This window comes from Bacillus rossius, chromosome 11 (genome assembly GCF_032445375.1).
Source record: "Bacillus rossius redtenbacheri isolate Brsri chromosome 11, Brsri_v3, whole genome shotgun sequence".
Taxonomy (NCBI): domain Eukaryota; kingdom Metazoa; phylum Arthropoda; class Insecta; order Phasmatodea; family Bacillidae; genus Bacillus; species Bacillus rossius.
In genome coordinates, this window is record NC_086338.1 from 9,088,392 (window position 1) to 9,103,906 (window position 15,515).

Below are 15,515 nucleotides of genomic sequence, written 5' to 3' on the forward strand. Positions count from 1 at the left end.
AACAGAGCTAGTGGACAGCTCCGGGACAGTGCCCAAGCCTGGTGGGCGATGGCAGGCGAATACTGGATGTCTTGGACCGAATTCGCTACCCGGTTCGAATCCCGTTTTTATGACGCGTGTTCCCGTGCCAGCTGTCGGTACCAGCTGTGCTGTCAAACACAGCGGGCCTGGGAAAGCGTGGTAGGTTTTATTTATCAAAAGCTACACCTCCGCCGATGTCTAACGACAACCGGCTCAGTCGCCGAGATACTGCCGGTGATTGTGGAGCTACTGTCACTGGAATTACGACCTTTCATGCGTAACGCCGTGGGGAGAAGCGTGGACGATTTCGTAGCCATGGCGAGGGAAACAGAGAGAGACATCCAGGCCATACAGAGTGCAACGGAGACCACGATACAGTGGAGGCCCAACCCCACCCCGGCGGTGCAGTCACCAGAAGATGCTGGAGCGGTGGTGCGATACACTGGCCCGCCAGCACCGCCGGACATATCTGCCCAGTCGCCAGGGTCGAGGGGATGCAACCTTTAGCCACAGGGCCAGTCGCGGCTGACCTGGCGGCAGGCCGACCGAGGGGAGCGACGCGGAGGCCCGACAGCCCGCAAAAGAGCGGCCTCCCCGCTGCAGGTACTGTACAACAGAAATGTACCAATGGCACCGCGAATGCCCCCGTCAAGGCCGCCGGAGAAAGGGGAAACGGAGGTGACACAACACCATCGGGAAACGCCTAGGTGAGGGCAATGAGAGAGCTGGGCCCTGCTCTTCGAAACTCCAACCAGCCATGCCGACCCGCCTACCTAACGTCGGCTTGAGCGGTCAGCGCTGGCCCAACGGGCCATTCACCGAGTCTTCGGCGAGCTCTACCGCTCGCCACACATCATCGGCATCCCCGCCAGCAGCTGCGGGCACCAGTGAGCTACCGTCCCGCCCACCTGACATCGGCGGGTGCGGTTCGCGCTGGCCCGACGGGCCGTGCCCCGAGTCTCCGGCAAGCTCTGCAGCTCGCCCTACATTGCTGAGGGCCTCGACAGTAGATGCGGGGCTAGAGGACACACTTTCCCGGCTCGGGCGCATGGGTCCAGAGGAAGACAGTCTACTGCGCATACCTGTCCGGGTGGACGGCCGGGAACTGGAGGCCCACCTCGTCGCCGGTGCTGACGTGACTGCTGAGGCGGGGACAGTCCTGCTGGCCACCAGGGGAGCTTTAGCGCCCACGTCTGGGCGCACCCAGGTAAAAATCCACATAAGGGACCATGTTAGCCAAACGGACGCCATAGTGCTGCATGAGCTACGAGAGGAGCTGATCCTGGGAGCCCCCTGGCTGGCACAGGTCGATGCTTCAATTGAAGTCCGTGCCGGGCGCTTGCACCTTGGTACCTGCGGCCGCTGGACTGTCTACGGTATCCACCGGCCTATTCCATCCCCACCTAGCACAGTTGTAGGTTTGGATGAGCTGTACCATGGAGTTCCAGCCGAGCACCACGTCGGAATCGACGTGGTGATAAGGGCTCATCTGCAAGTGTTTGAAGCTGCAGACCAGTTACGGAGGACTACAATTACAGAGCATTGCATACCCCTGGTGCCCCATACCCCTCTGTTCCAGAAAGTGTTCGGGTTCGGACCCCGTGAACAGGATGCCATACAGGCGCAAATCGAGGAGATGCTGGCGAGTGGCATCATAGAACCTAGTTATTCACCTTATAATAGTCGTATCATAATGGCCACCAAGAAAGATGGAAAACTGAGATTTTGTGTAAATTTCAAAGCAATAAATCACCTCTCCATTCCAGCACCACTACCATTAATCAACATCACAGATGCTCTCGCTGACTTGGGGAATGCCACCATATTTTCAAAGCTTGACCTCAAGTTGGGGTACTGGCAAGTGCCAGAATACCCCGCCGACCGCCCCAAAACAGCCTTTACCACCCCAGACGGCAGGCGCTTCAAGTTCTGTGCGATGCCGTTCGGACTGATGGATTCTCCTGCGACCTTCCAGACCATGATGGTCCGTGTCCTGGATAGCTACATCGGCAAGTTTGCCCAAGCCTACCTGGACGATGTGATCATCGGGTCATGTTCGTGGGAGGAACACGCACACCATCTGGCCTTGGTGTTTGAGCAGCTCGCCAGGCATGGGCTGACGTGCACCCCGAGGAAGTGCCACATTGGGATGGAGGAGATCGAGTTTCTGGGCCATATTGTGGACGCAGAGGGTTGCTGCCTGCTGCCCAAACAGCTGTCCATTATTGAGGGCAAGCAGGTACCCAAGACACGGAAGCAGCTCCAGAAATTCATGGGGCTGCTGAATTGGTTGAGGTGGTCATTTGTTCCCCACTTCGCCTCGATAACCGCGCCCATGACCGACCTGCTTTCACCAAACCACAAATTCCGGTGGACCCAGGCCGCAAACCAGGCCCTGGGTGAGGCAAAACAACAGCTCCGCAACTGCCACACCCTGTCGCGGCTGGTGCCAGACGAACCACTGTTCGTGCAGACCGATGCCAGCCAGGAAGGCATGGGGGTGGTGCTGTACCAGCTGGATGGCCAAGGCCAGAGACGTATCATCGAGTACGCGAGTGCCAAGTTTGGCCCAGCGGAAAGACAATACCATGTCAATGAGCAAGAGTGCCTGGCTGTGGTGTGGGCACTAAAAAGATACCGACACTACCTCGAGGGGCGCCCCTTCATTCTCCGCACAGACAGCCAGTGCCTCAAATGGCTGGATTCCGTGCAGGAGGGCAAGTCCAAGTTCACCCGGCGGGCCCTTCTCCTCCAGAGCTTCCACTTCACGGTGGAACATGTTCCCGGCCGGGAAAATGAGCTCGCTGACGAGCTTTCCCGGCACCCGGACCCCAGAACCATAGTCTACGATGACCAGGGGTGGGACAACCTATTGCCCCCGGTTCTGATTACCAACTATTCGGACCCGGCCCCCGACGATGCCCTACAGTACACACTGCCTGGGCCCAGCACACCGGGGCTGGCCACCCCATTCGCCACCATGGCAGAGCTGGTGGCTCACGTGCATGACGCCCAGCAGGACGACCCACAAACACAAGCCCGACTGGCTGAGTGTGGCGACCAAGCATTTCCCCATCAGCGTAGTCTCGATGGCATGCTTCAGACCCGTGGTGCTCGCAGAGGAAGCCGCTGGAGTATTCATGCACCCCCTGCTGTACGGCCAGCCATCCTACTGTTCTTCCAGTCATGAGCTGGAGGGGCACCCTGGGGTTGAACAGACCCTACGAGAAATCCGCAGGACGTTCCACTGGCCGGATTTCACGGCCGACGTCAAGCAGTTCGTGCATGAGTGCCAACGCTGCCAACAGTTTAAGGCACGTCGACCTGATGGCGTGGAGCAACAGGTTCCCCGATGCCCTGACCACCTGTTCCACAAGGTGGCCCTTGATATTATGGGCCCCTACCCACGCACCTTCCAGGGAAAGCGGTTCATCATTGTAGTCACTGATGTGTTCACGCGATGTACCGAGGCGTTTGCTGTCGCCAATGTCAAGGCGGGAATAATCATCGCCCTACTGGACCGAGAGGTGTTCCCATGGTGTGGGTATCCGCGAGTGTTTCTCATGGATAATGCAGTCCAATTTATGGATCACAGCTGGCGGAAGGCATGTGGGCGGTGGGGGGTCCATCATCACACCACCCCTACCTATCATCCCAGATCAAATCCCACTGAACGCCGCAACCAAGACATTAAGACCCAGCTCCGTATCCGCCTTGATGAGGACCACACTAAGTGGGACATTCACCTCCCCACCCTCTTGTACTGCCTCTACCAGCGCACGAACAAGGTCACCGGATATTCTCCAGCTGAGCTGCTCCATGGTCACAACTTGGCATTGCCAGCCGAACTAGGTGTCATTCACACAGAAGAACATTTCCCGGTAGAGGACCTACAGGCTGGGGCACGCAGGCATCAGGCCCAGTTTTTGGATCATCGAACACCCAGTCCTTAAATCCACCCCCGCAGATCATTCCAGGCCAGTTTGTGCATGTAAGGCTCCAGCATCTGTCAGCCAAGGGTCATGGGTTTTGCACGGGCCTCGTGCCCAAGTGGTCCGAGCCCAGGGAGATGGTGGCTCGCTTGGGGATGAACACTTACCTGGTGCGGCAGCCGAATGGCCGAACGGCCAAAATACACCGTGATGCCTTGCAGCTAGCCACAGTCCCGATGCCGCAGCAGCCGTCAACCGCAGGAGCCGCGGATAGTTTTACAGACCAGGATAGCCCCAGTGACCAACCAGAGACACCGCGAGGAGGCCATTGTGCCAATTCTGACCCGATGCCCTTAGACACCGACCCTGGAAGAAACCACTGCAGTAGGGAAGGAAGGAGATCGGACTCACCTCAGGTGCAGACGAACTTCGGTGACGAAATGGTCACTGGCTATATCAACCCTGCGGGTTGCGAGGTTTCTTTAAATCCCGAAGCTCCAGTATTTTCCCGAGAAGCTACGCCCACCCAACAAGCATATGGGTATGAGCCCAACAGTTTCACCATGGACCACCTGGATGAGCTTGCTGACAGGCTGGACTCCAGGGATGCCCAAAACTCCGTCGTTAACACATCCCTTACCCCAATCCCTGATGAAGAGGACCCTGAGTTACCAACCATTGACACCATCCCTAAAATCGTATTCCCCGAGGAAGTAATGGAAGGGTTAAACGGGGATGGGTACCACCACCACATAGGTTATCCACCTGAAGGGCCCTGTGACCCCGAGGAAGGGGTCATCATTGAACTCCTTGATGAGGTGAAGGAAGGGGACAGATCCCCACCTATGCACCCAAACATCGCACCGAATTCCCAGGTTCTGGAAATAGCCCCCCCTTCCACTCGTCACCGCAGGCCTCCCTCCTACCTGCTAGATTATTGGCCATGGGTACCCACCCAGCAGGTTACTCCTACTTCCGCACATGGGATGCCAATATGAACGCCCGAGTGCCCGAGTGTTAATGCTGAAGTGCATGTGATCGTAGCATGAGTGGGCAAAATGACCTCGGGGAGGGGGTGGGGCATTTAACGTCGTCCCAAGTGCTCCTCCGGCTCGCTGAGGCCATTATTGCCCATTGCTGCTTCAGGCTTGCGTGTGCGCCGGCACCCGTGCGCAAAAGTGTAACAAATTGCCTTGGCCGAGAGGGGAACGCCCTGCAGAGGCACCACCATAACAGTAATGTGCCTTTCATAAGGGTTTTGTTTATGTAATTATGTGAGTGTGTAAATATCTATTGTGTTGTGTACCTGTAGATGTGTTTCCCGGGCGACTAATCGCGTCTCCCCGCCTGTGACCATGTGGGCTCCACGCACTCGCACACAAAGGGAAGAGGGGGGATTCATTCGCGTTGTCAGTCACATCACCGTCAGTCACGTCACCGTCATTCGCATCGGCAGTTACGTCACAGTCTTTTATGTTATCATCATTCGCGTCACTGTCAGTCATGTCACCGTCATTCGCGTCGGCAGTTACGTCACATTCTTTCGTGTCATCGTCATTCGTGTCACTGTTAGTCACGTCACCGTCAGTCACATCACCGTCGTTCGCGTCGTCAGTTACGTCACAGTCTTTCGTGTCATTGTAGTCGCGTCGCTGTCGTGTCACCGCCAGTCGCGTCACTGTCGTGTCACCGCCAGTCAGGTCACTGGTAGTGTCGTGTCGTGCTCAAAGTGCATGGAGCTGGGCCTCGCCCTGATGGACTGTCACAGATAAAGCTGTGACAGCCAGTAGCGAATCCAGAGGGGGGGCTAAGGGGCTCAAGCCCCCTCCAAAAGCATCTGGGTCTACTATTGTTTTAGTGTTTGCCTTGATAAAGTCTAGCCTCAGCTGGGTGAAGGCCCTCCCAAACCAAAATCCTGGATCCGCCACTGGTGACAGCCCATGTACAGTGTGTGACGTGTGCAGTAAACACAACTTAACGTCATAAACTCTTTTATTTTACCCGAGTTAGGGTAGTTCCCTTGCCACGTGGCACGTACCCTCTCTACCGGAGCAGCTGGGCAGCGACTCCGAACCAAGGGAACAGCCCTAACGTCGACAAAATAATAATAATAATCCTCACAACACCTCCATGGTGGTGGGACCAAAAGAATCAATAAAGATATGCATACACTGCATACAAAGCATTCACTGGCCTATTCACTCAGTGGCTAATATTATATCGTTGTCATTTACAACTCAAATAAGCATCTTCGTTGGTACTACCACTCAACGGACACTAACAAAATAGTGGCGACAAATATATCACTAATGAAGTATTCTCAATTCTAAATTAAATAAATGATATTCTTCTGTTTAGTCTCAAAATGAAATTAATTTATTGGAAATTCTTCTAACCTTTGTGGCTATTCACGGTTCTGCTCTATGATAAGGTCGTAGTTGTGTAGTATTAAATTTGCCAATAACTTCGTTGCTATCTAATGCTGGTAGTTCGTAACAATTCTCATTGATTTTTCCACTTATTCTATAAGGTCCTTCATATAGTAAAAATAACTTTCTAGTTACCTTTTCCCAGACTTCACTGATTGGATTTGTCCTTTTAATACTAGGTCTCCTATATTTAAACTAGTAATTTTCTTAGGTTTTTGATATCGATTACGTCTTTCTGCAGTAGAATGTAAACGAATTTTCACAAAATTTTCTAATTGTTCTCTAATTTCTGGAATTGAGGATCCGTCTATTTCTTTATTATTATTTTGGTCTAATTCTGGTATCAAAGAATCAGGTAATGTTTTAGATCTTTCTGTTGTTAAAATCTCACTAGGTGTTAAACCGGTAGATGAATTATCATTGATTGGTTATTGTATTGAATGTCGTGCAGGTGCATGTGCTGTAGTTGCACTTTGTTTTCCGTATCCATTAGAATAATTTGTGGTCAAGCTGTGATTATACGATGTATCCGGTTGTAGTTGTTTCTCCTGAGTGTTTGTCATTTCTGTCTTGAGGACATTGATAATCCCGTGTGGACTGATCTTCGTTTAGTTGCTGGCAATAACCAGACATGTGTTGTTCGTTACCATGAGTCTGCCGTGTTTCATCGTGTCGCTGTGATTTGCGATTTTTGTTCGGCGAAGTATTTGATGTAAAATATTGGTCATGGCCGCTCCAATTTCTTGACTGTTGTTTGTTGGGTCTATTATAGTCTTGGTCATTATAATGTTTGCCATACCATGACTGATTATTTTTCCTCGCAGACTCTTGATAATAATATCCCTGTTTGTTATTATTATACCAGCTATTCTTCCTTTTCCTTGGCTTATCGTTTTGCAATTCAAGGGTATTAACCTGTGGTATACCTCGAGTACCATTATCTTGATTAGAATCATGTCGGCGTTTATTCCAGGGCTGATATATTGGGTTAGGTTTAGTATTCGGCGGTTTTTCGTTATCTTCACGATTATTGTTACTTGCACGATTTTGCTTATCTAAGCGATCAAATGCTAGTAATTGTTCTCGGAATTCACATACATTATCAAAGTTTCTACCAGATAAATTTAACTGGTATCTCATCGGTAATTGGCCTAGTACCATAGCAGTAAATTCACTATCCCCCATATCTACATCAAGATATCTCGTTCGTTCAAACATATCGCTCAAGTGTGGTTCTAGTGAACGGTTCTTCTTCGGATCTCAAACTTCTCGCCGTGTAATAGAGCACGCAAGTTGCCCTGATACTTAGCATTCCAATACTGTTGTAGGAATACCCGTGTGAATTCTTCATATGAATTAACATTATTCTTGTGTATCTCCCACCAGTAATAAGCATTGACTTTTAAACAACTACTTAAGCATCTAATTTTCTCAGTTTCCGTTAGATTAAATCTCGACGCGTATTCTTCGAATGTCTTAATAAATTTGCGCGGATTTTTATTGGATTTTGAAGAAAATATTAGTTTTTCCTCTGCCCAGTTTCGTGCCTGATGGTTCATCATTAAAGTAGGGTCTACCATGATGATGGGTTGTCCATTCGCAGTAAATAGCATCCTGCTTCGTGTACTATTATCTGATGTAACCTTGTGTACCGGAATTGACGTAGACGTGTCTTGGGGTGCTAATGGTATTGTCGTATTAGAAGTAGCAGTTGGTACATCAGTAGATTGTAACGAAATGCTCTGTACCTGGTTTTCTAGCTGATCGATTCTCTGGTTTATGTTTCTAATTTCATTCAAATGTTATTTTTAAAAAAAATTTAATTGCAGCAGAAAAAATAATTAAATTATATTAATGCGGGAACTATAAACGGCACAAACTTGACAGAAATACCACATTTCCTTACCTGGAAGTTGCTTCAATGAATAATATCAACTAAATCTTCCCACAATAATTTATGAATATTCTTCAACAATGGATAGAATACAAATATTTTGCTTACCCAACTGTTGTCTGTTGTTTATTATCTATTCGTGGTGAACTTAAAAAAATAATCGAAGATACACAACTCCACCCGAACAGAATGTCGTTCCATGTCAATCAGAGGTTAGAGAAAGTTACAGATGGAGCATAAACTAGCTATGGTGAGGCCGAGTAGATTTCGCCATTCAGGTTCCAAAATGTCGGGTGGTTGTTTTGAATTTCAGTCAGCTGATTATGTTTAGGATGGCGAAATGCTGTAATAAATATGAATTATGTAGGTTTCTGCTATTGCCGGTCTCATTAATGACCGATGTGTATACCTGTCCGTGTACTTGCAGTTTTGTCTCTGCTTGTTGGTTGCAATTTCTGTCAATTCCCTTATACATATCCGTGTACCATGAGTTTTGACACAGATATAGTTTAAATATATACATACAACTTTTAACACTACTTATTTCAAATAAAAAAAAAACATAAAACTAATAAAGAATCAAATTTATTCAATAATAGAAAATAAAAATTATGGGTTGTGCGGGAACAAATGATTACAATTTCAATATTGAGCATCCCATATTTATGCAGCCATAAGAAAATATAGTTAAGCAATTAACTCCTCTTTAGGGACCGTAAAATTAAGAAACAACAGGAATTAGGTTGCGCACAAGTTATCTCCACGGTCAGTTAATGTTCGTTCTCTCACGTAAATTCACACGCATGACATAATGTCGAAATTATTTTATATAAAAAAATTACTAGATGTAAAATTACAGTTTATTTTCTGATTTTTACTTATGCCTCAGCTTCGCTCAGTCAAAAATGATAGTCTTTAGCATGAAAGTCCCCTCCCAGTTAACTTCTGGGTGTAATATATTTACCTTGGAGAATTAATATTTTAGCCCAGTAATCATTTAATTTCAACCAATAGATAACGTTTTCAGTCTGTTTCTGCAGACTTGCCAACCTTTAAGATTATTTCGTAAAATGTATGAATTCATGTCCGTTTTACGATTGTACGAGGATGTCTGCATTTTTTTTACGAATTTCAAGTAGGTACGATACGTTTATTAAAACATGTATTTTCCGTCTGCCTTAAATGTTTTATTTTATGGTATGTGAAAGCTGTTGCCATATATTGTTGCTGTGGAAACGAGTGCGGTAATTGAGTTATATTATTGGTCGAAGGCCAGCGAAACACGTAATTTGTTGTTCGAGTGTATATCTTTCCTTATTGGCCGCCTGAGTTACATTGATGCGCTTACAACCAATCACGAACCAGTTTAAATAGCATTTTTTAGTTTGGCAAGATGGTGTCGTGCATAAGCGTATGTTGTGATTCTTCAGTTAAAGTTGAGCCAATTTTGATTTTGTTTATTACAGTTTAGGAAACAAATTTATTGCATGTTTTTAATAAAAACGTATTATGTGCACAATGAACGGAAGTGGAATCAAGTGAAGAAGAAAATGCCCCCGAAACGTGATACACATTATTCTCAGGCATTTCGTGATACATACACGCGGGATTTTCCGTGTATTCTTAAATCAAGCAAGGGAATACAGTTCGCATTATGTTCAGTGTGTAGATGCGACATCAACATTGGGCACGGCGGAAGATATGCCATCAATCTCCACGTGAACTGTTCAAAACATCTCGCAAATGTTAAAAGTGTCTCAGTCAGTTCAAAAGTTAGTGATTAATCTCTAAAAATAACAGCACAGACAATGCTGTAATACGTGCAGAATGTATGTTTACAAACTTTTTGGTTGAACATAATATTTCTTTAAATGTTTCGGATCACGCCGGCCCGTTATTCAGAAAAATGTTTTCAAATTCTGAAGTAGCAAAAAAATTTGGTTGCGCAAGAACAAAGTCGACGGCTATCGTGAAAGAAATGGCAACAGATGCAACTATAAAATTGTTTGTAATTTACAAACTGTGGCATTTTCAGTCGTGACCGACGGCAACAATGACTCGGAATCCAAATTATATCCACTAGTAGTAACATTTTGTAATGCAAGTTTGAAAATGATAGTGTCAAGGTTGCTTTCATTACCAGTACTCCAGGGAGATTCTACTGGAAGTTAACTGATATCAGTGTATATTGTAACAAAGGTACACTCTGTTGATTTGTAGGGTACCACAAGGAACGAAGTTTTTTCTTTGATGTGATACTAAGCAAAAATGTTTCCATAATGGTAAATAATGAGAATGATTGTTGGTCTGCAATACTAATGTATGTTAAAACGATTACATAATTTCGATTACTAGAAAAAATGTGATATCATGAAAGTTTATTAATTTTTCAATTGCCGCGAGCAGTTTACGCGTGTTATATTATTTTTTATGTATTTTACTAATTAAGGTTTCAAAAGTTGGCAAGTCTGTTTCTGTTGCTACGGGGTTGAAACTAATTACACAGTTCAATTTATTTAGGAGTCAGGGCTTACAAATTTTGTTAGCATGCGTACAGGACTATAACACATACCTTTTTGCAGTCCTAATTGCTTTATCCGTCAGGATAAGCCCTTCCTTATTTACATATATTTATACTACATCGTTAAAACACCATCTCTTAGCCTTGGATGGTCTAATGTAGCTAAAATATGTTAATTTCTTGGAGCTAGTCTATTTCGCGTCTCCCAAGGGACGCCGTCAAAAACTTTCCTATTTTTACTCTCATTTATGTCCGTAAGCGTCTGGGTCCTAACAAAAGTGGCCTCTGATTGGCTGATACTTCAAACTTACAACAGCGGTTAATTTCACAACAGACACACAGGACTGTTAACAAAAAGAATTCTTGTGCAAATATTCATTAGATTAAGAATAACTATTTATAAATATAAAAGTTAACATACATGTGATATATTACAGAAGCTGAAAATTCACGCTAATAGTATGGTTTTTCAATGGACATGCCAGAGCATTGTTGAGCTAGCTAGGCCTGCCTTAGTCTAGAGATTACATGAGATAATACGGCTTTCTCTAAGCATAGAACATAATAGTATTATTAAATAAATGCTCAAAACAGTGTAAATATTGAAAATAAGCAATTTAATAATTCTGTGCTGGAAAATTAAACGATGTAACAGTACAATATCAAGTGAGAAAATAAGATCTCTTTAAGCACTTACAAGAAGTTACAATGAGTTTAAGAATTTAACCCCCTTGTTTCTATTTATATTCCGATTATTCAATATCAAATCAATGAAATATTGAGAAAGGACGATTAAGGAAATTATTATATTTCATTATTATGTTCGTAAGGCCGGCTATACACGTTACGGTATACCGGAGAGGTATACCTGCGCAGGTGACCTCTCCGGTATACCTGTGCAGGTATACCTCACCGAGAGCTCACACACGTTACGGTAAACCGGAGAGGTGAAGGATTTCTACATTAGAGAAATGGCGAGCGAACAAGATGACATGATTGCTTTGGTGGGTTTGTTAGTGGTTATGAACAGTAAAAAAAGACGAAAACGCAGTACGTGGTGTAAAAACTGGCTTCAAAAGAGAAGTGAGTATACTCATACAAAGTTATTGAAAGAACTGTGTTCAGATCCTTCGGATTATCGTAACTATTTGCGGATGAGTTAAGAAGTTTACAACAAATTGCTATCACTTGTAACGCCCCTTATTCAAAAGAAAAACACGATGATGAGAACATCTATCTCACCACATGAGAGACTTACAGCCACTTTAAGGTTCTTAAAAACGGGTCGTTCTTATGAATGCATGAAGTACTCAACAGTAGTAGGTATATATTGGTTCCTCCGAGCGCAGGCTCCAGGCGGTGGATTGTGATTGTCGGTCCGCCATCTTGGATTGTGACGTCACGGCTGCCATCTTGGATGGTTGTGACATTGATCTTTGACCTTGACCTTCAAAATGTGCCAAAATTCGCCAAAATTGGGCAAAAATTGCCCAAAATTCCTCAAAATTCGCCAAAAATCCCATTTCTATGGAAAAAAATTCCGCCAAATATCTCAAAAATTTGATAAATTAAAAAATTCTCTTTTTGAGGGAAAAATTCCCATTTCAAGGGAAAATTTCCCCTTTTTATTCCATAAAAATACCAGAGGCTAGAAATATCCATATATAGGCTTAAGCATCCATGTCTACAGCCTCCGATAAGCCTCTGACGTCATCATGGACAATGACGTCACTGTTGCAATTTCCGTTACGGCCGCCATCTTTAAAATCTTTATTTATTATCCGATTTTAATGAAAAAAAATTAAAAATTATAAAAAAATTCAATTAATAAAATTTTTAATAAAAATATTAAAAGAAATTACTTTTATGACACGGAGCTCGGAGTCATCGGTTCGAACCCGACGAGTGCAAAAAAATAAAAATGGCGACCGATCCTTCCCCTGTGGTGGGTGTAGGCAGACCGGCCCCCACCACTTTGTTAATAGCATATATATCGCCAGTTAGCATGACGTCATGTCCACCATCTTGTCTTCGTTTGCTGGAAGCCATCATCATTGTATCGATGGCTAGAGTGCGCTGACACCATGTTAGTTTAATTCTTACCCACTAGAGTGCAGTAATCATTTATTATTACTGTGACACCCACCATCTTGTCATTTGGCCGCCATCTTGTAATCGTGTAATTATTTAGCTAGAAATGCGGGAAAAATTCCAAAAGTCACCGAAAAAATCACTTATAAATTTACATATTGATTCGATCGATTCCTGTTCCTAGGTTCGATCCCTGGATGATGCAAAACATTTAATTTTATATAAAATATTATAATTTCAATTAACCATGATCAAAATTCTTAAAGAGACTTTAAATCCTATACTACCATCATCATATAAGCCATCTTGGAAATATGTAATAATTAACCTAGAAATTCAGGAAAAAGTTCTAAATTCATTAAATAAATTTACAAACAATATACTGATTAATTAGATCGACTAACGTCCATGGCACGATCCTGGACGAAGCTAAAATAAATTTAATTTAAATACCAGAAAAGTGAGAGGTTCAAGAAGTAAAGCACCGCAAGTTATTTTACAAATATAATATTTATTACATAATATCTATTCTACTACAGGATCACCTGCGAAGGTTAGTAATATTACAATCATTTAGGTCCGCATAGGCGTGAAATGACTAATTCTTAGCTCCAATCGGTTTATACAAGACAGAGACCAGCCAGATCCTTTATTGACATAGTCCTCCTCTTCTTGACAGAGTTTCTGGATACCTTGTTTAACAGTTTGCCTTACATCGTCAGAACTGTAAATTACTGCAGCCGATGTCTTGAATGCACACTTCTTCACTTTTTCATCGAACGGATAAGGCTTTCCATATATACAGTCCAACCACAAGTTATATTTCATAGGTCCGTTTGTTGCCACATCATCAGTAAGCTGATTGATTATGTTCTGTCTAATATCGTCAAGAAAATAACAAATGTCTTTCGACTCACTAAGCGTGTTTAGAAAATAGTAGTCTTTCAAAGTTCCACGAAATGCAGACTGCGCCAAGTAGAAGCCATTATCGTTCACTTGTAATGCTCCGATCACAGTCTTAGGTTTATTTTCATGTTCAGATGCCACAGCAATCGGTTACTGCAAATCAGTTTTTTTACTTGTACGCTCACGAGTCACCAATCTAAACTGAGGAGTCGTAATTGCTGCAGGTAGTTCAGCAGTAGGCGCACGGACTTCACCTTTACAGTTTATCGCATGTCGGCGCAAATTATCAATTCGAGTAAACCATTTATGACACTCGTCACAGCGAAACTTCATGCGAGAAGAATTCTTCGTTCATTTACTCCTCTCATGTCTCCGTACATCATGTGCAAATGCAAACGTCATGTCGCAGTAGCCACAAGGATGCCTAGTTGAAGACAAACCCGAACCAGATGTCACTGTTACTGCAACTGTACCATTTCCAGGCATACTCTTATGCACATCAATGCATCGTTGTTGTATAGAAACCTTTACTTTCTGCCGCACTGCAGGGCCTTTACATGTCTCCAAGTGATGCTTCAAATTAACATTCCTTGTAAATTTCTTGCGACACTTAATACAACCAAACATTTTACGATAAGGGTTATTGGCACATTCTCTCTTCTCGTGTCGACGAGCATTGCTGATGTTTGAGAAAATCTTGTCACAGTAACGACATCGATGTTCGTTAGTTATTGACGATTCGCCATCCATTGAAGTCTCCATCGAGGGCGAAACAGCGTTCGTCGAGGGTTCCTGTACAGCCAGCACTACCGGCATTAAAGTCTCTTCTGCTGGTGGTATCACGTCTGTTGAAATCTCCTCCAATGTTGACGTCGTCGTTGCCAACGGGATCTGCTCCTTCTCCGTCGTAGCTGTCGGCAACGTTTCCGAAGTCGATGGTACAACCTCCATCGAGTTCGACGTTAAAGTCGGTAAAGATGCCATCGAGTTCGCAAGAACAGGTAATTACGCTACTTATGCACCAGAAGAAACAAACTAGGTGATCCATACACCGTCGACGACAGTAACAAACTGAGCGATCTGCTGTCTAGGACTTGCTTATATACATGCACCGGATGGAATAATACACTAGTCAAATCAAGAACAATTTACTATAATACTAGAGTCAAAACAAGATTAAAAATAGAAGCACCATCAAAAAAAAGGAAGCACATTTTGTAAGCACCCTCAACAAAAAGGCAGCACATTTGGAAGCACCATCAAAAAGGCAGCACATTTGGAAGCACCATCAACAAAAAGACAGCACATTTGGAAGCACCATCAAAAGGAAGCACATTTGGAAGCAACCTCAACAAAAAGGTAACACAATTGGAAGCACCCTCAACAAAAAGGCAGCACATTTGGAAGCACCCTCAACAAAAAGGCAGCACATTTGGAAGCACCATCAACAAAAAGGCAGCACATTTGGAAGCACCATCAACAAAAAGGCACCACATTTGGAAACACAATCATCAGAAAGGAAGCACATTTTGGTCGCACCGTCATTCAAAAGGAATCACATTCTACAAAACGAAAGCTCAATAACAAAAAGGAGGTACATTCTCACGCACATTCAACTCGGTAGGATGCAATCGTCAACATTAAGTTAGGATATAATGTCGCCATCAGTCTATGAATCCATCAGTTTTTAGTTCCGTAAGTCATTGGCTCCAATAGTCTTT